Raw genomic sequence first — 7,660 nt, 5'->3', positions numbered from 1 at the left:
GTCAATACAGGTGAGAAGTGTTGCTCAAAAGAGTGCCACACTGCCTGCACTCATAGCCTGAGATCCCCTGAGCACTGCTGCAGAGGGGCTGCAGTATGGTGCTCATCCCTGCAGGAGTCCTCACCCTGTTTCAGGGGTGCACTGAGCTACACGCTCTGTCTGGGCTGAGGTGTTCTTTCCTGGGCCTTGCAAACCAGCACTTTTCATGAATACAAAGTTTACATACGCCTATATTGTATCAGAGATACAGTGTGCTGTGAAAGTAAATAAAATAAGGTTTGGAGGAAGAGGTACTGTCCTTAGTTTGTGTAGTGTAAAAGGTGGAAAACTTTTCAGGCATATGGCTGTTTCTTCACATGCCCCTAAAATACTCCTCTGCTTTCCAGCTGTTGTAGTTAGTTTTACAGAAGGTATTTATTTCTCCCTACCTAAAACCCTCATCTTGTTCAGATGAAGACACAACATTTGAAGCATATTATTAAAAGGTGAGTTCAGCTCACTGAAACTAACAGAGATGTGCATTTTAACAGGTAGAAATGTCTGGAGTAAAAGATCCAGGAAGATTAATTAATGATTTCTAGAAAGTGCACTAAATCCCCCAGTTAGTTTATTCTTTTGAAGGACTTAGAGACTTCCCCTGGAATTATTGGAAGATTTAAAGTAATCTGAAAATAAGAGTGGCACAGTACAGGTAAACTTTGGCCAAATAAATTAGCTATCATGTTTTATTTCATATTAATTGTGTTCATACCAAAACACGTCACTAATATTTAAACAAAACTGTTTTTTCCTTACTTTAGCAAAGTCAAAATATCAGCAAGGGAGGAATATTTCATGCCTGGAGGAAGACACATTGTGAAGGAGTATTGCTGTGAGCAGGTAAAATAATGTTTTAATAATTATGATAAATTAAAATGAATAACTAATATCATAGCTATCCAGCCAGGCTACAGTTGAGAGCAATGCAAGTTAGCACTGTGTGGAATTCAATATCAACAGGTAACGATCAACTTATATATTTTCTAATTGGGGTTCTCATAGGGATTTTGTTAATTGATGTAAATTTGTTTTAATTAAAGTTAAGGAGGATACTGGGGAGGTAACAAACAGCATGTTAACATAAAAGCCTCTAGTCTCTTTTAGAACGTAAGTTATTTTGCACTGTAGTTTCACCCTAAGGATACCTGTAGATACCTTGATATACAATTCATTAAATCTATTCTTAGTGTAATTTCTTCAGTGCATTCTGTGTCTACCCTGCCTGCTACTGGTTTTCATTATTAAAAGAGTAGTATACAGCAGAGAGGGAGGTGTATGTTTGGCTGTTTTTCCTAGCTTTCTTAGCTTTCTCTTCCAAATCAATTAAGACCCTGAAAAACTGTAAGAAGAACCACATCTGTATCTTAAAGTACAAATAGCATTTCTTATTTACAATGTATTCTAATGTGCAAGAAACATTTATGCAGCTTGAAAACTTCCACTTGAACTTTGAATAATTCATTTACCTAGTTTTCCTTAAATGTACGTGTAAATAAACTAAAATAACTGTAAAAATAAAATAAAATAATGATGGTATCTCCAGTTTGTATCTCTCATGATAGTCGACTACTGTTCTCACTAATGAAGTATATATACATTCACTCTGTTTTGTGATGTGCAGGGTTCTGTATTTTTCAGCCAGTAAACTATCTATTCTAAATGTTTTTGGTTTTTTTTTTACCTGTCATTGAGACATTTTAGACAAAAGTCATATAATTGATCTTAAGTGTATGAAACTGGGAGCTCTCTACCTATTGATTTGAAGGTTTAATAACAAATCCGGAAAAGATTTGCATACGTTAAAAATTAGAAAGTAAAGTACTTTCAGTAATTACATGCAGTTTGCAACAACATACTTAGAAGAGATAACAAAACCGTCTGTAAGTAGCTACAATTTTCATTGGCTGAAGAGATATTTTTGCTGTCTCACAGGTCTGCTGAATATTGTTCTATTTCCTTTTGACTTCTAAATTGATTAGATTTAAGGAACATCTTAAAACTTAAAACATTTGAGCAACAAAAGAACAAAAGTTAAGGTCTGATCACATTGTACCATTAGCTCTGATCTTCTAAGAATGAGTGACTTTACTCTTCTGTTGTGATACAGCACCTTAAGTTTTTGAATCAGGGTCTGCTGTAGGAGTAGCAGAAGGTAAAATATCAACATTACTTTCTTAGAAGTCTCCTCCCTACTCTACATTAATAAACCAGAACAAACCATAGTCCGTATTTGTCAAGGACGAACAATGTCAAACTGATCTAATTTCCATTGTTAGTGTGGCTTGGTGTATATGTGAACAGCAGTGAATGCAATTTAAAATTTAGTGAGGCTTCTGTGCTGTTCTGCTATGCAGCTGCCATAAACAATGCCAGGAAATATGACCTAAATTAAGTCAGAGTGGTACAGTTGTGGAAACAGCTGAAGCAATCTACGAAGCAGTAGTCATGTTAGCAAAGTGAGGGCATAGATTGGGATCTGACAGGAGTTTATTCTGGTGTTGCCTTCGCTCAGTATCTTCATGAATGAGTTGGATGTCTCAGGAGGGTGTTGTCCTATAAAGTGTGTGGCTAGCACCAAGATTCAGTATCATCTTGGTGAGTTGGGTTATTCAAAACCACCAGGGTGAATTTCAAGAGAGAAGCACCTTTCCACTTACTACTAATACTACTGTTTTTTGTTTGTTTGTTTGTTTGTTTGTTTTTGTTCTAGTAATGACTATACTGTATTCTGATGCTGAAATTAGATACCCTAAGATCTCATATAATTGTTCCAAAATGTTTACCTCAGAACTATTTTAATAGTGATTATCTTACTTCAGCAAAACCCTAAGTATGTTAGTTTGAAGTTTAGTATGCACTAATACACCCATCAAGGCAGAACAAATTCTACCAAGATGAACCCAAAATACACACAGGAACACTTATGTTAAGCACTTCCTTTTCCCAAGCCATTCACTTTCTCCATATTTAATGCTGTGAGAATTTTTTGTTCCTTTGTGCTTGTTGGAAAACAGCACAGTGAGTCTAATAGGGTCGAGTGAGAAATTGTCCTGAGGTTTGCTACTTTGTGCTGTAGCAGAGAGCACACTCATACGTTTTTGTGCTTTCCAAATGCTTTTGCGAGCTTTTTGTAAACTATGTTTCAAAGATTGCAGGAGAATCTCTGTGAGACTGCATTTCCCATTGCAGAACGTTCCTGTTGCAGTTGTGCCATCTGCTTCTGTAGAAAATCAGGAAAGCAATTAAAATCTGCTTGATTGTCTCCACCAGGAGTAGACTGGGAACTAGAAGAACCATAATGGTGGCTTCTGCCAGTCTTTATTTCTCAACTCCATAGAACATTATGGAAGTCTAGTAGCTTAACAGTACTTAGTAAAGGCTTAGTAAAGATAATTTACTTCTATCATGGATGTGAAACCAAGAAACAACTTAATTTTTTAAACTCCTTTAACTTGTATTTTGTGCAAACTCAGCTTAAAACAAACCACAATTTCCCTTGTGCCTTTCCAGCTTCGTTTCCTTATTTCTTTCTTGTTGTAGATAAACATCTTGATATTATTTATAGATAATTTTGTCTTCTGGACAGTGTTCTAATCATCATGGGACAGCAGGCTTCCTCTGGTTATTGGGACAAAGGAGATTGGAGCCAGAATACTCTATAAAGCAAACCAGACTGGTGTGCTTTTTGTTAATTTTCTCCAATATCTTGCTGTGTCATAGAATTCTGGATCATTTTTTATTCATAACATTGCAACATATACTCGGAACAAGACTGTGCTTTGCCACAGTAAAATTCCTTTCATAAAGCATCAACTGCAAAGAAGCAGAGAAACCTAGAAGGTGATACATTGGCAGTAGTTTGTTACCCATGCTATGATGGCCTAGTGTTTGCTTTGTTCTGTAATCGGTGTATTAGAAAAGCAGAAACACAGACTATGTTGTTATTCTAGTAGAAACAGTACAAAAAAAGACCCTTCCTCAGCCTTTTGTAGCTGTTGGAGGATAAAAAAGTAAGCAAGGTGCACATCTTCTGGTGGGAGTCTAGAAGAAACTTGGAAGTCTGGTAGACAGCACTGGTTTCAGTCTTTGGAGCCCAACATAGCTCATGTAAACTAAAAGCATGAATGTTCCTTTTGGGACACCCATTTTCATATAGCAAATTAAGAATATGCAATAACATTTTAAATAACATTCACATTACTATTTATTATTATTATTTTACAATACTTTTGTTGCTGATTATGCAGTGGAAAGTAATGTGACTGAACATTAAACAGCATCTTACACCAATCTTCAGCGGACACCGATAGCAATTTGCTGGTCAAAGTGTTTTTCTAATACTAGAGCTGAAACCCTTATTTCCAGCTTAGAGCCCTCTCTGCTCACAAATGTAGCATTGAGTTATAAAATGATAATGCAGAGGAGAGTCTTTTAACAGAAAAATATAATGCATCTGAGAATGAAAAGATAAATGATGATCGTTCCAAATATTTAATATTCAGTTTATATTTTATATATAAAATATATATACAGATTTGAACTAAAAATCCATAAACTATAGAACTGAAAAACTAATATCCAGATGTGAAAAGGAAATATTCCTCTCCCCTCTTTCCCTGCCATTCATTAATCTTTTCAGAAGGTAGTGTTTACAAAGTAAGATAACCACAAGTGAGGCGCTGATCTGTCCCTAGAAGGCTCCGATGTGAAATTCTTATCTACTGGAAATTGAAGGAAGGCAGCATCTGGCTGCATTCCAGGAGAAGACCAAGACCTTACGGCTTCTGCCCTGATGATAGTCTCAGCACTCAACCTATTTATTCAAAATGCACGTGTCAGTCAGCCAGGGCTATCTCAGTCTCCTTCTTCAGACAGGTTTTAATTAAGAAAATGCTGTACATGTCTGAGCTGTTCAAAATGTGTTTGCCAGCGCTGTTGGACAAGCAGGTGCGTAGTGGAACACCCACAGCTAGCAGTTCAGCTGTGAGGGAATTGAGAGCATCACTCCGGAGAGCTCTAAGACACCACTGTTTTAAAATCAAACCATATGCTCCTGAGGAGACCTTCTTCTTGCTCTATTGCTGAACAAAGCTCTCATTGAGCTGTTCTGGCAACTTCAAAAGGGATATGCAAAATGACAAAAACATGTCTTCTCCTGAGACAGCTGATGACTTAAAAGTAGTTGCCGTTCTTTCCATCAATGCAGAAATACACGTGAATGTTACACCTAAGAAATTGTCTCTGCCTGAGTACGCTTCAGATTCTATGAGAAATCCAAAAAGAACGGCCTATTGCAGCTCCCGGTCTAAATAGGTTTTCAAAGACTTGTAGAACATGCCAAAAGATAGTTTAACTAATGATCTGTTAAAAGAGTCATTTCCTTTACCAATATAGGTGATAGGTAAGTAGCTTTTGACATGTTACTGGAAACTGGAACGCTTTCCTTTCTGAGGCAGGTGGGGTTGCCCCTCGTGGATGCAGAGAAAAGGCACATACTGCAGTTACAGAGGCTCCAGGCTCTCGCATTTGTCTCAACTCTCTCAGTAAGTGCCCTTTGAGAGAAAAAAATCAAAAAGAGCTGGACACCTTGCACAAGCAGCTGGTGGCAGAAGAGTCAATAGTCTTGCGCTCAGTACTCCCCCTCACCAACTCCATGCTTCTTTTCAAAGCCATACTGACTTTGTTTCTTACTGTCGGCAGTAACTATCGTCAGCCCTGTTCTGCGATAGGGCGTACCTTAGTAGTCCTCACAGGTAGCCCCTACTAATTTAACAATCTTCCATGATTTGTGTAGGTTTTGCCTTTTTGTAAGTTGAACACAATTGTAGTGAAATTCTGGCTTTATGTTCCTGGGGGGATGCCGTCTCCCTTCCTCTTAGGGAAGCTCTTCAACACTGTTTTGAAGAGATTGTGTGTAGTACACAGGAACAAGATGGTGTCCGGTGGTCCTTTTCACCTACATTATGAAACAAATCTGAAAACACTGGTCTTTATGTTGTGGTCTTTGGGGCAAATCATAACCAACTGCATGGAAGTAACATATCTCCCTTTGCACTTCTTGATATATTGACACTGGGCATATTTTTTGTGGTAATTGTACAATGCCACAGATTTTCTTAGAAAGGCCTTGATACAAGATACAGCTGGAGTTTAGATTACATTTTATGCATCACCAAGAACTGAAATTGGATCCTTTCACTGATATTGAAATCCTGAGATTTAGTGGTTCAGATTAAGTCTGAACTACACATTTTAAAAGAATGCTCTAGGCTGTGGAACAATGTCTCAGTCATTTCTCCACCCCCCCCCCCCCGTACAGTATGTGCCTGTACTTGAACATAATGATGTATCTGTTATCTTGTACTAGCAAATTGATGATCAAGTAACAGATACCTATAGAACATACAAAAAAGCCGCATTTCTCGTACTGCCACTTTAAAAGCAACACTTTTAAGAATGAACAACAGTTTGTTATAAAGTAGACTGTGACTGTATCAGTATCTGCCTGGAATTCTCCTACATTCCTGGCACAGATTATCGGCAAAACATGGAATTTAAAGGGTAGCCTGCTATGCCAACAAAATCATTGGCAAACTGATTTGAACAAATTAGTATCTTCATGTATCCTCTGTAAGAAGCCAGAAGGGCTGAGAAACAATTGTTTTAAGAAATAGGATTGAGTCGGAGAACAGCTTTGCCTGTGGTCACAGTTGACGAGGGCTCTAACTTAAAAATACAGGAAGAAAAAGCTAGAATTAGATTTACTACTGACTTTTTGCACAGCAGCAGCAAAATTTAGTGGTATGAATGACTAGTATTGAGAAGCTGACTAGCCTGATGTGCTAACAAAATTTAGATGTCTTCCAGGCATTTATTTCTACCTGCCCATAAGGAGCTTTACATCTTATCTTAAAAATTTAAATTGAACATTCTGTAGCATTATAGAATATTTTTCATGTTTTCACTTATAATTATCTTATACTTTGTAGAAAGATAGGGGCTGTACTCAAAAATCAGTGTTTACGAGGAAACAATTGAAATGATAAAGTGTATCACAAAGGAAGGGCCAAGTTCTTTATTGAAATAATTTTATTTGCTACAAATTTAAACTAGATTTTAGTTAAATATTTGGATGAGCAAAACTAAAACATGAAAGACTAAGAAACTTTCTTTCAAAGGGACATTACCAACCATCTCTCCATAATCTCATAATAACAAAGATATACTTACATTAATGTGATCCATAGTTTTACAAGTGAAGTTTTAGATGTGAAAATACACAAATCCATCTCATCTCAATCACTGCTTCTCCAATTTGTCTAGCCTCACTTTTTTAATCAAGATCTACTGATAGGTGAGCTAACACTAAGCTACCTGAAAAGATATTTTGTATCCTTCATTTAAGCTTTTTCAGGTTTGCACTGAAAAAGTTTGAAGAAATTTCCCATCATCTGTAACTAGTGATGTGAAGATGACATGACAGCCTCTGTTTATAGATGCCAGCTATATCATCAACCAAGCAGCTGAGCAGTCATCTCTATCAACACTACGTTCATTCCCTCCACAAAAAAAAGCCGTCACGCCATCCCCCAAGCTTTTACTATCTCTCATGCCTAAAGCA

Source organism: Oxyura jamaicensis, chromosome 2 (assembly GCF_011077185.1).
Source record: "Oxyura jamaicensis isolate SHBP4307 breed ruddy duck chromosome 2, BPBGC_Ojam_1.0, whole genome shotgun sequence".
Taxonomy (NCBI): Eukaryota; Metazoa; Chordata; class Aves; order Anseriformes; family Anatidae; genus Oxyura; species Oxyura jamaicensis.
The sequence above is the reverse complement of the archived record's forward strand: the minus strand, read 5'-3'. Positions refer to the sequence as shown.